General features: G+C 42.9%; 1 protein-coding gene across 1 annotated transcript in view; it reads right to left on the reverse strand.

Moving 5' to 3' along the window:
- cadpsa (Ca2+-dependent activator protein for secretion a) overlaps positions 1-19,815 on the reverse strand; it is a 258,999-nt gene that overhangs the window by 167,875 nt on the left and 71,309 nt on the right.

Genomic DNA, 19,815 nt, shown 5'->3' on the forward strand with positions numbered 1-19,815 from the left:
CACAACTGTGTGTGTGTGTATGTGTGTGTGTGTGCGTGTGTGTGTGTGTGTGTGTGTGTGTGTGTGTGTGTGTGTGTGTGTGTGTGTGTGTGTGTGTGTGTGTATGCGTGCGCGCGCTCAATGTAAGTCTATTGTTCCCGCTGCTTTTAGCTCTGTTTTAGTCTCTGAGAAGAGCAGACTGCTGGACCTGGACGATTCTGCATCGATGCAGTGACAGACCATAACTGATTATTGCCTACTGATGTTACTTGTAGATTATCAGGTCACTGCTTTTTTTGTTTTTGTCTGTTGTCTGCTGTGTTCAGACTCCGCTACTTTCAAGAAGTTTCTTTTTTAAGAGCAGATACAATAAAAAGGGATGTTCATATATATCTGACTGCTTGAATTTGTTGATGAAAACCATGTGCAGTAATATACTGTATATTATATTGTGGAGGTGACTCATCATGATGCATCGTGATATAGAATCGATTTGAATCGTTGACAGGATGATTGTAATTGAATCGTGAGACCAGTAAAGATTTACACCCCTAGACACTACATAGAAGATAAATTGGTAAGTATTTGGATTATCAATTCATAATTTTTATCTTTCTTTAAATGCCAAAGATGAACTGGTTCCAGCTTTGGTTACTTATCTATGTAATAATAAATGACAGTAAACTGAATATCTGTGGGTTTGGGACGCTTGGTCAAGCAAAACAAATAATTTGAATCCATGTGTCATCCTGCAGAGGAGACACACGTGATGCTGCCACAACCTGGCTGTTATGAGGCAATGTTTATTATAAGCTCATTTTTGTTTTCACCAGGGATCCTTCAGTGTGACTCCCACATGCTTTTCAGCCATGGAACCCTCCACAGATGTAACAGTCAGGAGGAAATCTTTTGATTCACTTTTGATTCCCAGCAGAAGGATGTGACTTGTCACAAACACGATCAAGTTCTTTTGTTGCAGAGCGTGGGATGAAAACAGTGAAACTTTTGAGGAGATGCATCATGGATGACCTGTCAAACTGCTTTAGGCAACCAAGGAGCCGTGTCTGGCACCAAAACTGTGTAACTGTGCATCACTCAGAGCCTAGTCTATATCCACGACGTTCCACTTCCAATATTGCTCCGGTGTTGCCGGAAATTCCGCCGGATGTCTTTCATTTAGGCCAGCTGTCCGTTACCTTCATCTTTCTTTCTTCCTGGTTAAATAAAGGTTAAATTAAAAAAAATAAAATAAAAAATGCCAATTAACCAGAGCACATTTTTTCAGAATGCTGTGTGGACTAGCCAGACCCTCCTCTGCTGTGCTGTCGAGGAAGGTCTGGCAATGCGAGACTACTCAGAGCCCATCACACACTTACTGTTCCCTACATAAGAGAGAAGAAAATTGTCTTGAATTAAAATATGCTCTTGTACCGAAGTTACGCACATACAGTAATTGTAGAAACGGCCCCAAAGTTATGTTAGTGTTGCTGTTATTTAGTACATTTGACCATATGGTGTTTATATTTTTCACGTTTACTCCTGTTTATTCAGTGCTTGTAACAGGGTAGCCAAAGCGCGTGCTGGTTTGTATATTATAGCTGACGTCACATAGTTATTAAGCAGTATGATACAGTTAGTCGGTCAGTTGGATTGTGGTTGTGAGCAGCACCTTTCTTCAGAGTGTGCATAAATGAGAAGAGTAGCTAAGTATATCTGCTGCATTACTCGTGATATTGTATTTCTTTGTTAAACCAGCTTTTATTTCTGCTATTTAATGTGGATGAGAGTTATGAGTTTAAGAGATCGCTACGCTACGCTATGACCATTGTGCTAATTATATCCACATTCATACACGCTAGTTTATTGCCTTCGGCTCACCCGACTCAGTACATCGGCTCAAAATATGTAACATTGTGTTTAAAAAAGGGTTAATGCCCGACGAGGTGTCCTTTGTCAGGTATTAATGGATGACATTGAGGCATTTCCTCCGCCAAAGTCCATTAATACCTGACAGTGGACACTTTGAAGGGCGTTAACCCGCTTATACCATGGTCACTTGCCCAATAACATATTTTTAAAACATTAGTTTATATTTTAATTTGTTTTACAGTCAAAATCTAAAGTTTATCCAAACATTTCCCTGGTTATGCCTGAGGGTTGGACTAATACCTGGAACAATCATTCCCATCCTATAAGTTTCTCATGCAATGCAAACGTTGTTCACTCCTCCAGGAAATAGGAAAGACCTTAGATACGACTTGCAACCCTTAGCAACGGGAGATATTTATAGTCAGGTCAGCTTGTAGAACCCTTTAGCTGAGCTATGAGCCAGAAAGCTAACGCTATGCTAGCAAGCTCCAAAGTCAATAACATTGTGTACAGTTGGCAATCAGTAAACATAATTTGACAGTATGTTGCACAACAAGACAAGCCAGCTATCCAGCCATGTCACTGTCCCCAAAAGAATATAACGACGTTTATGAACAATGTTAACGATGTGTAACGTTACTGTCGGCTGCAGCCTGAAGTAGCGACCTGAACAGTGAACGGGATGTGAGATAACGTTATTCGCTGTGAAACAAAGTTAGTTCAAAGGGGCAGCTTGTGTGTTAGCGCCATGTGGCCTGTGGTGTTCAGAGGATGAGTTGGAAATAACAGATTCACATTTCCTTTTTGTTTTAATGTAGTGCATTCATTTAGAACAGTAAACAGTCAGTTTCACCAGAACTCCTTTAGTAGCTAGGTGTCCTCCATCACTTTTTTATGGACACCCTGCAGCCAATCAGAATCGAGTATTCACCCAGACCATGGTATAAACATGTTTATACTTTTACTACTTGTTGTTAGATTGTTAAATACTTTGTGGTTGAGTAAAATAAGAAGTAAGTGGTGTTAAATATTGTTTTCTGTAGGCTTCTCTATCGAGGCTTTGCTAGTTCGAACGGAACATGGCATCCGTTCCAGGGTTTTCACAATAAAAGCATCCAGCCGTTTAGTTAGTCGGAGGCTTTAAAGCATATCATAGATAACAGGAAGTGTTGTCTGCGTTAGTGGTAACTTAACGAATGGGAGAAAATGTCTGAGAATCCCATATAATAAGCATTTGAATCCTTTTTCTCTACATTATTGGAGTTTAAGAGATATGTAGCCATATTCTGACTATTGAAATATATGTTACGTTTGGTGCTGTATATTGCTGCTTAAGGAGGAATGAGATAGAAACCACACTCACATCCACACACACACAAACACACACACACACACACACACACACACACACACCATCTCCCTTCCACACACACACACACACACACACACACACACACACACAAGAAAGAGGAAGACATAAACAGAATAATAACCATCTCTCAGCTCATCATTTTATACTCTGGAATATTTGGCCTTAAGTGGTGCTCTGGCAGACTCACCTGAGTGAACCTGGTGATAAGCCCAGAACTAGCACCTAGACTGAGCGTCTACCCATTATCTTCACTACAGTAATGGAGTGAAATGTGAGGCGGTACATATCCTGCGTAGACAGCCGTTAGCCTGTTGATTAAAATAGAAGCATATCTGTTCCGTCAGACGTGCAACAGACGACTGAAACATGTGTTTGAAATGCCCTCTGCAGCCAACATTTCCTTTTGCTGCTGCTTTACATTAAAAGCACTCTGACAGTGAACTACATATAATACCAGAAGTCATAGTAAATGTGCTGTATTTGTCACAGAATTAGGGGAGCAGTGCTATTGCTCGATATGAAATGGTGCACACAACAAGATATGGACATATTTCCTGCTTTTTGGTCGATGGATTAGTTATTAATATTGCAGGGAGAAACACATCAACTTATCTGACCTCGCCGTGCTTTCCTATGGAATATCATGCACAGGAATTTCCCCAGTGTGAGATTAATAAAGACTATCTTATCTTATCTTATTTGCAATGAATCAGCATGGCTTGAATGGTTGCAGTTGTTTATTGCTCAGCTCAATGCAAGTAGGCAAAGCCCTGTTGAAAAATGGCATTAGTAGCCTCCCATGAGAGTGCATGCCCATCTCAGATTTTGGGGACAGTTGGTTTTAGTCAGATTTATTAATGTGAAATATTCATAAAACTTTTTATGACTGACCTGACTGGACTTACTCTCTACAGCTCTAACCAAGGGTCTTTGAACCAAATTTGAAGCACTTGTTCCTATCTCATTAAAGTTTAATATAACAGAGATTATTAAACTGAAAATTGTGTTGTCTCTTTTCCCCGATTTCGACTTTTCTTTAAGGAATCTACTTTACTTCAGCTGTAGTGACAGACAGGTAAGTAGAAAAGAAAACAGGCAAGTATAGAAGGCTGATGGGATTGTTCTCTCTCTATCTATCTCTCTCACTCACACACACACACACACACACACACACACACACACACACACACACACACACACACACACACACACACACACACACACACACACACACTCTCACCCGTCTGTCCTTGCCATTGATTTTCTTCCACTAGCTGCATTAACATCTTGCCAAAACACCCACCCCTGCTGCTACCACTGAGGAGCACCTTTGAATTACAGTTGTCTCTCAGGCATGCACGGCACACACACACACACACACACACACCCAGAAGACAGTTAAGCTGCAGGCTGTCAGTCTCCTTAAAGAAGGTATGCAAATATGTCCTCCTTTTCTGTCTACTTTGTTGTGAGTCTCACTTTCATCTGCTGTCAGCATGACTTCTGGGTTCCTGTAGCGATAGCTCCAGTTCGGCCGTGCATTCCGACAAACACACTTGGCTGTGTTGACATTCGTACTGGTCGATCAGGGTAAGAAGGTAAGCTTTATTCATACTTCGATAAAAACATGGACAGCTGGGGATCGCACGCGGACACACGCTCTTCTAAACATGCCACAGTAGGATGACTGCATGCACACACGTGCATTATAAACAAGACGGCGAACTCACAACAGCAAGAAGAAGAGCACCCTTTTAAAGAGTTTGCTGCATTTAGCTGCCCAAGAAAAAGTCAAAAAATATATGTATGCGGCTGTTTAACAAGAAAAGGACCAAATATGGTGAATATGTGATACTTACAAAAAGGGTTTTGTGATATAAAGGCATTTTTGCTTTTCTTAAGAGTTTATTGTTTTGCTTTGAAGATGTATTTTCATATTTTTTGTGTACCTTAATTTATAGGTTGATCATTTAAGAGTCCAATCCAGTTGAATGGAGAAAGAAGAACACATCGAACACAGGCGGAAAAATATAGTACTTGGGCGGAGTGATATGCTCGCAGCAAGCCTGTCTGAGAATATAGTTCCCGGTTTGTTTACTGTTAGAAGATGGCTGTGTCTCATGTTATGTTGTTTTTTGTACACGCTGTGACTCTACAAATCACAACATGTAAATTGGAACATGTTGGCGTTATTTTGTCACTTTTGTCACAATTTGGAGCAGTAGGCTAGTTGGAACCAGTTACCTGCATGATCTGTGCTGGGCTAAGCTAATGCCGGAGCCGGTAGACAGCGTTACAGCACACACGGAGATGAGAAGGGTATGTATCGACTTGTCTTACTCTGGGGGTTACGGTAAATAAGATAAATTCCCAATAAGTCGGCGTGTTCCTTTAAAGCAACACTATGTAACTTTTCCCGCTTCGGTCCCCCTACAGGTTGTCTCATTGGAACTACAGCTCGCGGTAAAAGTTACATAGCGTTGCGTTAACTGAAGTAACGCTAATCTCATATGTCCCCTAATGGCGTCATGTCTACTTGTTATTTGACCGATTTAGCTACATGCTATTATTTTCTACTGTTTTTTATCAGTCAGTGGCTCCTGGACATTGGTAAAATAATAAATCAATGTGTAGCAGCTCATATTGCAGAGGAATGTTTATTAGGTTATAGTTGTTGCAAATTAATTACTGCTATTCTTGTTCCAGCTACAGTAGCTTGAGCTAACGGGTTAGCCTTTTGTTCGTGTAGCATTTGCTGTTTAGTCGTTCACGCCAGTGACGTTTCAATACGGACTTACCAGGTTTATGTTTTACTATTGAAATGTGTTGATCCATCTCAGATGTAAACTCAGTCTTCTCCGTTTTAATTAGTAATAAATACTAATAAAAATAGTGAAAGTATTCACATTAGACACACCTTAATGAGAAGGTTGATGTGTTACTGTACTGTATATTGCATTAGTAGTCTCAATGAAGGTCTAATACACAGAGACAGACATTTATGATATGTTTTGTAAAGAAAAGGGCTTTATTTGTACGTCAACGAGGAATGAGTATATTTTATAGTTATGTAACAAATGTAAATAGGTCTATGTAACGCTACATTTTCTTGTTAAGGAAGGAGGGACAGATAGGCAGAATAGGCTAAAATAAAGACAACTGAGAAAGCCGTCCTGACACAGGTAGAGTCATGTGAAAAATAACACAACGACGTCACCCCCCCCTTAAGTTTATTGCACTGTTGTTGTGATGCACCAATGACGGTCCAAAGGTGGCCGTAACTTTTTGATATGATCCCTGATCGCTTTAGACATGAACACAAAGGCACAAAGCAGTGCTTCGAAGGACGTGTTTCAGTTTCTGCAATAGTTCCTGAGACCGTCTCGTGAGAAAGTGCAATTCAGTGAAGTGCGATAAACCTCCTCTACCAAATATGTTGCTCTCTGTTGTGTTTTGATCAGCAGGGAACAAAAAGGGAGTGCGTTGAAAAAACCCCAAAACAACACAGACAGTTCTTCTGCTGTCTCTTTCGTACCTGCAAATACGTTCCCTTGAATTCTAGCAGAGCCCTGTTTCTACTAGCTGCGCTCATTTCCTCTGCTACTCTTAAAGGGTAACTACTGTTTTTTTTCCAACCTGGACCCCATTTCCCCATGCATTTGTGTCTAATAGACTTCAACAACAAGACAAAAATCTTGTTGAAATCGCTCCAGTATTGAGCGAGACCGGAATGACGGGCTGACACGAACCAAGCTACAATGTAACCTAATGGGGCCATTGTGCAGCCTTGCTTTTTGTCCAATATTTTTGCTACTGACAGGCTCAGATTGTTACTAAAAGTGTCTGACAGCAGTATCGATCTCAGGACGTGACTGTTTGTCCGAAGACAGCGGTGTGGAGAGCGGAACGCGAGGCGAGAAAAAGGCGTTGAGGATCTGTTGTTTCGGAGTAGGCTACAGAAATGATAGGCTCCTGTTATCTAAAAGATTTTTAATGTAATGGTTCAATATTTAAATGATTTTGACAATGTGGGTGAGGTTGTTATTTTTCAGCCAGAGTATAGGCTATGGATGAAGTATACGGACGAGGGGAGAGAGAGAGAGAGAGATTTAACAATAGAATTATTGTGCAGTCAATAGGCTATACAGTACATCCATGGTTTCGTGTCATCTAAAAGATTCAATTCAATTCAATTCAATTTTATTTATAGTATCAAATCATAACAAGAGTTATCTCGAGACACTTTACAGATAGAGTAGGTCTAGACCACACTCTATAATTTACAAAGCCCCAACAATTCCAACAATTACAGTAATTCCCTCAAGAGCAAGCAGTGCGACAGTGGCGAGGAAAAACTCCCTCTTGGGAAGAAACCTCGGACAGACCCAGGCTCTTGGTAGGCGGTGTCTGACGGGCCGGTTGGGGGTGTGATGAACAGTGGCAATAGTAGTCACATTAATAATCGAACAGTGACTGTGACTGTGGACAGTGAAGATGGTTCGTATTTGCTCATGTCTCACATCCCTGTTGATTAGAGGGGGACATCCTCTGACATGGTGACACAGCATTGTGTCTGAGCTACAGTATATCAATGGACACATCCAGACCACAGATATCTGGCAGCAACTGGTCCCACTCCTGATAACATATTCTTTGGGCATATAGGGGCACAGCATCCACGGGAGCACTACCAATATCCCGAGCCCTCCAGCCCTCAAGCCGTTGCTTCATCCTCCTCCGCCCGGTCTCTCTCTCTCTCTCTCTCTCTCTCTCTCTCTCTCTCCGTCCGTAACATTGTACTCTGGCTCAAATGAATACAAGTGGTCATCAAACTATAATAACCTCATCCACATTGTGGAAATCATTTAAATATTGAGGCATGGCACTGACAAACGTTTAGATAACAGGAGCCTATATATAATTTCTGTAGCCTACTCAGAAACACTCCCCTTATTGGACAAAAAGCAGGGCTGTACAATTGCCCCATCAGGTTACATTGCAGCTCGGTTCGCGCCGGTCCGTCATTACGATGTGACCAAATTCAAAGATTTTTGGTCACATCAGTCTATTAGACAGAAATGCATGGGGAAAAAGGGTCCAGGTTGAAAAAAAAAAACAGCAGTTACCCTTTAAATACTACAGAGGTTTTGCCAGAAATGGACTATTGTCAGTCAACACACCGCTGTGTCATTGAAGGATAGTCTGAAAGAAGTGACCAATGCCAACAGTGGTAAATGGTTAGGGTTATGTGGCCTAAGGGACCGTTCGGTATTTATGGAATGGACCACCGGAGGAAAATAGGGGAGGGTCATGTCTTTTTATTCTTTGTTGAGGGGAGGGTCACCCAAAATGTTATAGTCTAGGAGAGGGGAGGAGGGGGGGGGGGGTCACACAACTTTTGTATTCATGAAACAGCAACATTTCAAAGTAGCTTGTTTGGTGCATATTTATCCATGTAGCTCTCAGTCTCAGCCCTCCTTCGCTACCAGATGGGTCTGACCCATAAGTTTGCTGTGGTACAGAGGGATCACTGCCCCCCTGGTGGCTGAAACGGGTAATTGCATTGTTTAAAAAATTAGTGGAATAATTATGTCTGGCATGAGCAGATATTTTATAAATATTTTAAATAACACAAAACAACTAAATGGTGGTAGGTAATACATCTGATTTCATATACTGCTTTAGTAAAAAAAAGCCTACCTGGCTGACGATGGGAGCAGCAGGACGTAAAAAATGAAAATTACTGTTGCACTAGTCTGGACATCTTGCCGTGCCAAGGTTGCAATAAAAGTTTCCTAAATTCCACTAAACGCTTACTAATTGATTGTGCGTTTTGTGTAGATTTGGACTATACGTATACATTTTATTCCACTTTGTTTTAAACGGCGAAGTGGAGAGGCCTCGTTCACCTGTTGAATGTGACTTGCTGGATACACCGTATCATTTACCTTTTTGTGGATCTACTGATCGCTGTGGATTACTTTTTTTTGTGTCATTAGATTACGGCAAAATACAGATCTTTTTTCTTAACATTTAATGTGACTGCGCTTGGTTTCTGCGTTTGGAGAGGCATCTCAACAGACTGTAGGTCGAACACTGATTGTTCACTATTACATTTTAGTTGAATTTAAGTGTCGGGGCATTCCGCCACCGTCTGTCTATTGTGTTCCCAGACAGCCGTGCCGCGATTGGATTTCATAAGGGTGAATTGTTAAATTGTTACAATGTAATTTAAAATGTGCTTTAAAAATAAACATATATGTTTTGGAATATAATAATATACAGTCTATGGTTCAGCTTCGGCAGCTTTACCTATGTGCTAAAATATACAATGACTAAGGAAGACTAGTGATGAGTCCATAGCAACCAGTTTGTGTGTTGAATTTGTTAGCCAGAGTGCTTTGGTGAATGGTCTCAATGTTTTATTGTTTTATTTCATGTGAATACTAGTTTACTAGAGGAGTAATTTAGTATTTGAAGTAATGCAGGAAGCGTGCATTTAATTTCCATGCTTATTGTGTTTCCACAACTATGTTAGTGAGTATATCTACTGAAATGGCCACCACACCATAACAGAGGAGTGGGATGCGTAAGATGAGAATGCAGAGGTTTAGTCACATATGTCATGGCTATTAAAAAATAAATGGTATCTGCATTTATGTATTGAGTGCTAATAAGTACAGAAGGCATCCTCAAATTGATGGGAAGGGTCATCCCTTTAAAATAACACACCAAAACCAAAATATCTCATCAATATTCTCCTATACTGTGCATGCACATGCTGGGGTAAACAGGAGGCAGCGTATATACTCCGCCAGTGGCTAGTTGCAATGTTAACCTTGGTAGCTTAGTTTCAGAGCATAAGACCACACGACCAATAAGACCCAATCAGGCGGCAAAACAGTGTCGGTGCTGCCAAAGGTCTCCGTTTGCGGCCGTTGGGACTGCAACACAACCCCGCAGATTCCAAACCAAAATGGGGTCAGAAGTGTTTCCATATGTCTCCGGTTAGGGACTCGGAAACGCCAGAGCACTGTGAATGCAAGGTGTAAACGTAGCAAAAGAAATTTGTTTTTAAACCAAAATGTAGCAATGTAAATGTAGCCCAAGGTGACCAATTGTTTTCCTTTTCAGAGCACCCTTTACAAGCGGCTGCAAAGCTGACATTGTCCTACCAAGAGAAACAACAGCATCAGTTGTTTCAGTGAATGCTTAACTCCATCATGAGCAAAAGTGGTGGGAAGTTGTTATAGAGCAACAAAGGAGGGACAACGAAACATCAGACTGTAACAGGGCCGCTGTTTCCAAAGTTGGCTTCTTTTAACGATGACCATGTTTGTTTCCTAACCTTCAACACCTGTTTATTATTGTAGCCTAACCATGACAAGGAAGGTTCCCTAACCTTACAAACCCCTGACAAAGTAGCAATTGTAACCCAAACCATAATCTTTCCCTACACCTAAGCAAGTCTTAGCAATAGTATTATCAGATCAAATGGATCTATTTAATATTCTGAGAGACAAAAGGTTTGTGTGGATTCATGTGAACAACTGAATCAAGAGATGATAATCTCTATTAAAAAAATTCCAAACATCCACACCAATAACATGGAATTTTCCCTTTCATCAGAGCTACCGGTGTCTGCACTTTGTCATGCCATGTCTGACAGGCCTGTGAGGACACCGTGGCTGCAGGCGATGATGGGGATCTGAATGTTTGGGTCAATGAGCTCAACTGGGTCCACGACTGAGGAACTCTGGCTCACAGACTTTCTGCTTCAATAACCAAGAGACATCCTAAATCCTTTATCATTAATACTGGTCCTCCGGTTGGATTCTTAACAGCCATTTCTCATGCAAATACATGCAGAGCAGTGTTTCCTCTAGGATATTTTTCAGCAGCAGGGGGTTAGGGTTAGGGTCGTCTGGATCAACATAAGTACATTTCCAGGATAAAGCCTAACATCCAATGCATGAGCCCGGGAAACCCTTCGCTACAGGAAACAACAACAACCTTCGAGCTAGCAAGTTACACGCTGAAAATGGTTTTGAAGAAAATTTGCGTTGTGCAACAAAGCAGGCCTGCTTGGTTCTTTCAGGGAATGATTATAAAGATTTACAAGGAATATGTTTACGACATTTCCTCTCTAACTGGGACGTTTTGGGACCGTTTGGTGGGATTGCTGTAGACCAAGTACACACGGTGATACACAAGTAAGAGCAAATGAGGTTTAACCATGTATCCAGCTAATTTAAATAGCTCACGTTACTGTATTATGTGAACAGTTAACTTCATTTAATATTTTATGTGGTGTTTTCTTTTGCGGGCTGCAAATGTTCGACCAAAACAAGTTCCTTCCCGAGACGTTTTTGCGTGAGACTTTTTTTGCGCCACCTTTGACCATTGTGATTGGTTTAAAGAATGCAAACAACCCAGAGCGTTTTTTTTTTCTCCTATCCCAGAATGCATCTGTGGTGTAGCCAGACCTTCCTCCACAGTGCTGTGGAGATAGGTCTGGCAATGCAAAACTAGGGTTAAGGCCTTTACACACCGGGGTCGTTGTTTCGTGTGATTAATTTGTACATCAATATATTTTTTTATATGTTGTTTTTGTCATGAGTACTTTCACACAGAATGCGAATATTATGCAGCAATAAAGCGATACAATTTCTTTTTGGAATGAGGCCAATTTTTCAAGCTTTCGCACTGCGCATGAAGACATCAACCAATCACGTGTGGTATTTACTTATTATGAGGATCATAATACAACAACCGGAACTTTTTACTACTCGCTAAACATTGATCAAAGGCAGCGTTTACCAGAACACTCTTTCCGTTCTTCCCTCTCACCTTTGTATTCAAACCTTTTTTTGAATAACCTGCGCAAATTTGCATCGCTGTTGGTATGAATAGTTATATTATATATATAATATTCGCAGGCTATTGTTTTGCATTTTTGTGGTTTCTTCGTCACGCCTCCGCTGGGTAAAGGCCTTCAGGGTTAACGGAAAGTTTGCTGGGTATAACGGTAACTGTAGAGCATCAAGGAAACATGTTTTATTAATTACTGCACAATATTTAGTTATACATACATCCTCTCAATCTATCAATCTATGTATACCCTTAAATTACTTACTTTGTGCTATCAAATGAACAGTGAAAGGTCATATGTTTGGACAGAGGTACTGTATGTGTATTTAGTTAGATTTTGTTTCAACTATGTTAATTTATGCTCTTAAATTAACATAGTTGAAACAAAATCTAATTAAATACATATACCTCAGTCCAAAATAATGACCTTTCACTGTTCATTTTGCACTACTTCACACAGAAGCATGTGGGTACATCAGCCACAGCTGGAAGGGCACTCGGAGAGCGCGCAGACCTTCACCAAGGCCATGCGATGTCTCGCAATTTTAACGAAAGTGAAAAATAATTTGTGTATCCGCCCAGTGATTCGGATCCGCTCGAAACTGGAATAGGTACTTTCTTGGCCCATGACACAACCTTTCACCAAGTATCATAAAAAGTAGTAGATTAAATAGTAGCTTTTCTGTAATCTTGCTGACAGACGGACAAACAAACCAAAGCGAAAACATAGGCTCATAAATTTAAAGTTTTAATGAACGTGCATTAAAACTGAAAACTTCATACTCACATACACACACACACACACACACACACAGACACACACAAACACAGAATTCACAGCAGTGCCCCCAGTTCAGTTACTATACATTTGTATTCTGGCAAAATGTGTCCTACTGGTGTCAAAGTTTTGTTTACAATAATAACAAAAAGGCTCATTTTTCATACTTAACCGTTTTATACTAAGAGGAAATCCTAGCTGCACCGACAGACACCAATTTGTCAGGTTGGAACACTGCTGCCAAATTCACAGTTAGAGAATAAACTGCAGGACAACATTGTCCATTAACACTAAGTCTGTATGCTGTTACACTGTATTCATAATGTTCCTCTCTTTGGCACGATCAGCCTGTGTCCTTGTTTCCCCCCGCCAGTCCTGGGTCTGAGAGCTGCCTGCCGCCTCCTTCAGGCCCTCTGTAGAGCCTTTGCACCTGGCCTCTTCACCCAATGAATAACAAGCATCCTCTCCTATTCTCCTATTCTCCCATGCCGCCTGTCTACCCTCCTACCTTCATCTTCTGTAGTCAGGTTGATACACAGCCCCCCTAAATGTTTTTTTGTATCCTGGTCTTTTGTTTTTTACTTCGAATGAAAATGATAGGCACAAAGTATTAATCTGAATAGCAATTACTGATACTTTATGTCTCCTTCATCATTTTGTTTATTGGCTTGGACTCCCTCAGTCTGTACATGTTGTAACATTCAGCACGCAGAAAGCTCTGCAGAGTGGCCACAGAAGGAGTTTTCTTTGACACAAAAACGTAGCAAATTAAAGTGTATCAGTGATGGAGTACTCGAGTCCTGAACATGGACTTGAGTGTGACTGAGTTGCTGTTCTCTGGACCTGTGACTCGATTTGGACTTGTGCACTGATGACTTGGACTTTGATAGCTAACTAACATTAACGTTAGCCAGCGCCTGCAGCGAGGGCTGCTTGGTCCCTCTACTTCTTTGCCAAGACAGAACATTGACAGCCCGGAGATGGACAATCTGTTTAGCCATCTCCCGGTGTCCGCTGCTGCCTCGGCGGGGAGTAAAACAGAGTCTTTGCTACCGATGGCCCGTTTGTTGTATGGTATCATAGCAACAACTTACAGTACTGACGGTTCCTGAAGGAGTTCTCTAGGTCTGTTAACAGGGTTATGATAACTCCAATTTTAACGGGTGTTCTGGTCGAGAAATGTAAATGTGAATTTAAGTATTCTGAGCCTGTTTTGTTAGGCTGTTGTGCATCATTGTTGGTGCGAGAGCGTTTCCTAGTGGCGGAAATGGGTAGTGCATTTTGTGACGTTACTGTTGTTAACTAGTGGATGAGTTTAGTTCCCACATGTGTCATGGTGAAATATTGCTGTACGGCTGTTCTATACATGTCGGATCCTTGGAGTAGCACGTCCGTAAGTGTTCTTTTGGTTGTTGTATGCAGATATCATAATTAACACTTATGTAATAATATTATAGTTATTAAGCGTTAACGTAGCCCATTCTTTTTCCGTATGTAAGTTATGCTAGCGCTAGCTGCGTGTGTATGCACAGGCTAATATGTACGTGAATGAAAATGTGAAAGGAATATTTGGCTACTTAGTAATTATATTTTTGTTTGTATTCCTTAGTTTTACAAAAAAGAAAACTGCTTGGAGTGAACTCTTCAATAAATCTCCAACTTAAGAAGACGTCAAACCAGCTTCATTCATTTTCCTTGTTAAGCTATCTGCCTAAGCATTGTTAGGACACAACTGCTAGGACAGAATAGTAAAAGGACTTAACACAGCGGGTGAAGATCTCAGAACAGCGTGCACCACGCCAGTATCGGAGTCCCAGCGACAACATGCATTCTCAGAAAGAAGAAAGTAAAACAGACCTAACATTAGAAACTAAGTCATCTGTTAGCTCTTCGTCATGCAAGACTGTTGCATCATCGGCTAGCAGCGCTGCAACTAAAGCGAGGGCAAAAGCAGAAGCACTAAAAGTAAGGAGTGCATATGCGGAGAGGGAAGCAGCCATGTTGAGGGAGAAATAGCGCATTGAGGAACAGCGGCAGAGAACACTTGCAGAAGCAGAGCGCAATAAAGCAGAAGTGGAAGCAGGGCTCAAGGTATTGCAGTCGGAGAGGGAGGCAGCAGCAGCATCCAGAAAGGCAGAGGTCTATGAAGCTGCAGCAGACTTGGATGAGGAAAGGCGCAATGATTTTGGAGATGAAGAGAGAGCTCAACGCACCAGGGAGTATGTGCAGAACCACACTCCAGTACAAAACGCTCAGCAACCATTTCCTGAATCACAGCATGCACCTATAGAGCCAGATCCCCCTCCTCATCAGTCACCTCAAACCCCCCATCATCACATCAGCTACCCACAGCAAGCACCTATAGAGCAGGATCCCCCTCCTCATCAGTCACCTCAAACCCCCATCATCACATCAGCTACCCACAGCAAGCACCTATAGAACCAGATCCCCCCTCCTCATCAGTCACCTCAAACCCCCCATCATCACATCAGCTACCCACAGCAAGCACCTATAGAGCCAGATCCCCCTCCTCATCAGTCACCTCAAACCCCCCATCATCACATCAGCTACCCACAGCAAGCACCTATAGAACCAGATCCCCCTCCTCATCAGTCACCTCAAACCCCCTATCACCACGTCAGCTACCCACAGCATGCTGGTACGGGATTTGAGCGCCAGCAGAACAGTGCGACACAGAGGCAGCCTGCTGCACTCCCTCCTCTTAATGTCTCATCAGAAGGCTACACCAACATGCCGCCTCAGATGCCTGATTTCGCCACCTATTTGATAAGGAGAGAGATGGTGAGTTCCGGGCTGACCCAATTTGACGACCATCCCGAAAATTATTGGGCATGGAAAACCTCATTCCAGAACATCACATGTGACCTCAACTTGACGCACAGAGAGGAACTCGACCTTCTCGTCAAATGGCTCGGCCCAGAGTCATCCACCCAGGCTAAACGAATCAGGTCAGTGCATGTAACCAGCCCTGCGAACGCGGTCAAAATAATATGGCAGCGACTAGAGGAGTGCTACGGGTGCCCTGAGGTCATCGAACATTCTCTGCTGAAAAGGCTGGAAGATTTTCCACGCCTCACAAACAAAGATCCTCGTCAGTTAAGAGAGCTTGGCGATCTGCTACTTGAATTGGAGTCTGCTAAGTGGAGTGGTCTTACACCTGGGCTTGCATATCTCGACACCGCACGAGGTGTTAACCCAATAGTTGAAAAACTCCCCTTCAACCTGCAGGAAAGATGGGTGACACAAGGCTCCAGGTACAAAGAGGATTACAAGGTAGCTTTTCCACCCTTCAGCTTTTTTGTACAGTTCATTTGCAACCAAGCAAAAACCAGAAACGACCCAAGTTTTGCATTCTCATCATCCAACTATTCAAACAGCCAGAGGCCAGACAGAACAGCTAAATTCAACAACAAGCCGTCTGTCTTTGTCAAAAAAAACCGAGGTGTCAGCCGCAGCTTCAAGCTCCCTGAACAACCAGCCTGAAAGGAGAACTGACGAGCCAGATAAACATTGCCCCATCCATAACAAGCCCCACCCCCTTTTTAAGTGTCGGACCTTTAGGAACAAGCATCTAGACGACAGGAAAGCATTTCTAAAAGAGAACTTCATCTGTTATCGATGCTGTGCTTCTACTAGACACCTTGCAAAGGACTGCAAATTGTCTGCAAAATGCAGAGAATGTGACAGTGATAAACATATATCCGCACTCCATCCTGGGCCTGCCTCCTGGTCAGCTGAAGAAACCAAATGTGAACCAGAGCAAAACAGAGCAGAGAAGAATGACGAGCCCTTTAATGTCACCTCAAAATGCACCGAGGTATGTAGTAACTCTCGTCAGCCCAGATCATGCTCTAAAATCTGTCTGGTGAAAGTTTACCCCTCAAACCAGCGTGAAAAGATGAGACGTGTCTATGCAGTGTTGGACGAACAGAGTAACAGATCATTGGCTAAGTCACAGTTCTTTGATCTTTTCGGCATTGAAAGTAACTCCTCTCCTTACACTCTGAGGACATGCTCTGGCACAGTCGAGACGGCGGGGAGAAAAGCAAGTAACTTCACTGTAGAGTCACTCGATGGAGAAACCACAGTGATGCTCCCTACCCTCATAGAATGTAACACAATGCCTGATGACAAAGAGGAAATCCCGACACCAGAGATAACACAGCTCTTTCCTCACCTCGCTCCAGTGGCTGGCAAGATCCCACCTCCTGATCCCAGCGCTCAGATCCTTCTACTCCTGGGGAGACGTCTTAAGTGTGCACAAGGTGCGTGAGCAACATAATGGCCCCAACAACACTCCATACGCTGGCGCTTAGATTTGGGCTTTGTAGGAGAGATCTGCCTGGATGGAGCTCACCAGCCTACTGATGTTAATGTCTACAAAACAAACATACTCCCGAATGGCAGAGCCTCATATTTCACACCATGCCCCAAAAGCATCCATGTCAAAGAGCAAGCAAGTTCTCAATCTCTCCAGTACTTACCAGACGTGCCGCATTACTCAAGACCCTCAAAGGGCTCCAGCGCTGACACAAGCTGTATCGGAGACAGTGTTTTCTTAAGGATGGCAGACGATGAAAAAACAGCCCTGTCAATTGAGGATAAAATCTTCTTGGATTTAATGAAAAAGAGTGTATCTCGCTGAAGACAACCACTGGGTGGCGCCATTGCCTTTCCGCTCACCACGAATCCGGCTTCCTGATAACAAAGAGCAAGCGAAACAAAGGCTATTCTCGTTACAGCGCACCTTTCAAAAGAAACCAGGAATGAAAGAACATTTCTTTGACTTCATGCAAAAGGTCATCGAAAATCACCAAGCAGAACCCGCTCCACCTCTGAAACCAGGTGAGGAATGTTGGTATTTGCCAATATTTGGCGTCTACCACCCCCAAAAGCCCAACAAAATAAGAGTGGTGTTTGACTCGAGTGCCCAGTATAGTAACATCTCACTCAATGACGTTCTGCTGACGGGGCCCGACCTCAACAACACATTAATAGGCGTCTTGCTGCGTTTCCGAAAAGAACGGATTGCCATTACAGCGGACATCGAGCAAATGTTTTACTGTTTCAAGGTAAAGGAAGATCACCGCAACTACCTTCGCTTCATGTGGCACAAAAAAAACTGCCCTGACGAGGAGATAATTGATTACCGAATGACTGTACATGTCTTTGGAAACAGTCCGTCACCAGCTGTTGCCATATATGGATTGAGATGCACAGCAGAGCGTGGTGAAGCAGAGCATGGAACAGACGCTAAAGAATTTGTGCTCCACAACTTTTATGTTGATGACGGCATTACATCTGTTCCCAGTGAAGAGGAAGCTGTTGATCTCTTAAAACGCACACAGGAAATGCTGGCAGAGGCAAACCTGAAACTCCACAAGATGGCCTCAAACAGCGCCACAGTCATGGAGGCCTTTCCACCAGAGGACAGAGCGAAGGACCTCAAAGACCTGGATTTGAACGCTGATCCGCTGCCTCTCCAGCGCAGTCTTGGTGTAAGCTGGAACCTTAAAAACGACTGTTTCACATTCAAGGTGTCAATTGAGGTCAAACCATTCACACGAAGAGGAGCACTGGCCACTGTCAATAGTCTGTACGACCCCTTGGGGTTTGTTTCCCCCATCACTATGCATGGAAAGGCTCTAGTGAGAGAATTCACATCAGTACAGCAAGAATGGGACACACCTCTCCCAGCAGACAAAAGGGCACAATGGGAAGCATGGACTACATCTCTTACTGACCTTGAACACCTGCATATCGCAAGACAGTATGTTCCAGTCTCTCTCTCACAGGCTCAGTCTAAGGAGCTCTGTGTTTTTTCAGACGCATCTGTTCTGGCCATAGCTGCTGTTGCATATCTGAGAGTCATAGATTCAGACGGACAATGTCATGTGGGGTTTGTGATGAGCAAATCTAAGCTGGCTCCATTTCCTGCTCACACTGTCCCACGGCTGGAGCTTTGTGCCTCAGTGCTCGCTGTTGAACTCATGGAGCTAATAAAGGAAGAGTTGGACACAGAGCTGCGCATCAAGTTCTACACAGACAGCCGTGTAGTACTCGGCTACATTCACAACACCACAAGGAGATTTCACATGTATGTGGCCAACAGAGTAACACGCATAAGGAAATCAACCACACCGAGCCAGTGGCATTATGTCCGCACGGACCTGAACCCAGCTGATCATGCTACCAGGATTATGCCGCCGGCTCAACTGCACCTCACCAACTGGTTCTCCGGTCCTAAGTTCCTCACACAGCCAGATGCTCCAGAAGACACTGACGCAGGGTGTTTTCAGCTTGTAAACCCGGACCTAGACATTGAGATCCGAACTCAGGTAACTACATTGGCAACCTCAATTGCTAACCACAGTCTGGGCTCAGACAGATTCCAGCGTTTTTCAAGCTGGAAATCTCTTGTGAAAGCTGTTGTTATACTTACCCATGTCGCAAAGTCATTCTCTCAATCCTCACGCACAGAAACCTGTGGAAAATGGCATTACTGCACAAGGCCTTGCATATCCGAGCACACACAAGCGAAATCTACAGTTATTAAAGCTGTGCAACAAGATGTGTACAAAGACGAGTTCAAGAGCCTAACAGAAGATGGGAAAGTGTCACCACACAGCTCACTCAAACAACTTGACCCCTTTATTGACAACGAAGGACTGCTGAGGGTTGGTGGGCGTGTGCGCAAAGCAGACCTCTTTGACCAAGAAAAGCATCCTTTAATTATACCACCCAATCATCACGTAGCTACTCTACTTGTTCAACATTATCACAGCCAAGTAGCCCACCAAGGCCGCCATTTCACTGCGGGCGCAGTACGCACAGCAGGACTGTGGGTTGTCGGTGCCAAAAAGCTCATATGCAGTGTCATTCACAGATGTGTCATGTGCAGAAAGCTGGGAGGGAGACTGGAAAA

This window comes from Perca flavescens, chromosome 4, assembly GCF_004354835.1.
Source record: "Perca flavescens isolate YP-PL-M2 chromosome 4, PFLA_1.0, whole genome shotgun sequence".
In the NCBI taxonomy this organism is placed as follows: domain Eukaryota; kingdom Metazoa; phylum Chordata; class Actinopteri; order Perciformes; family Percidae; genus Perca; species Perca flavescens.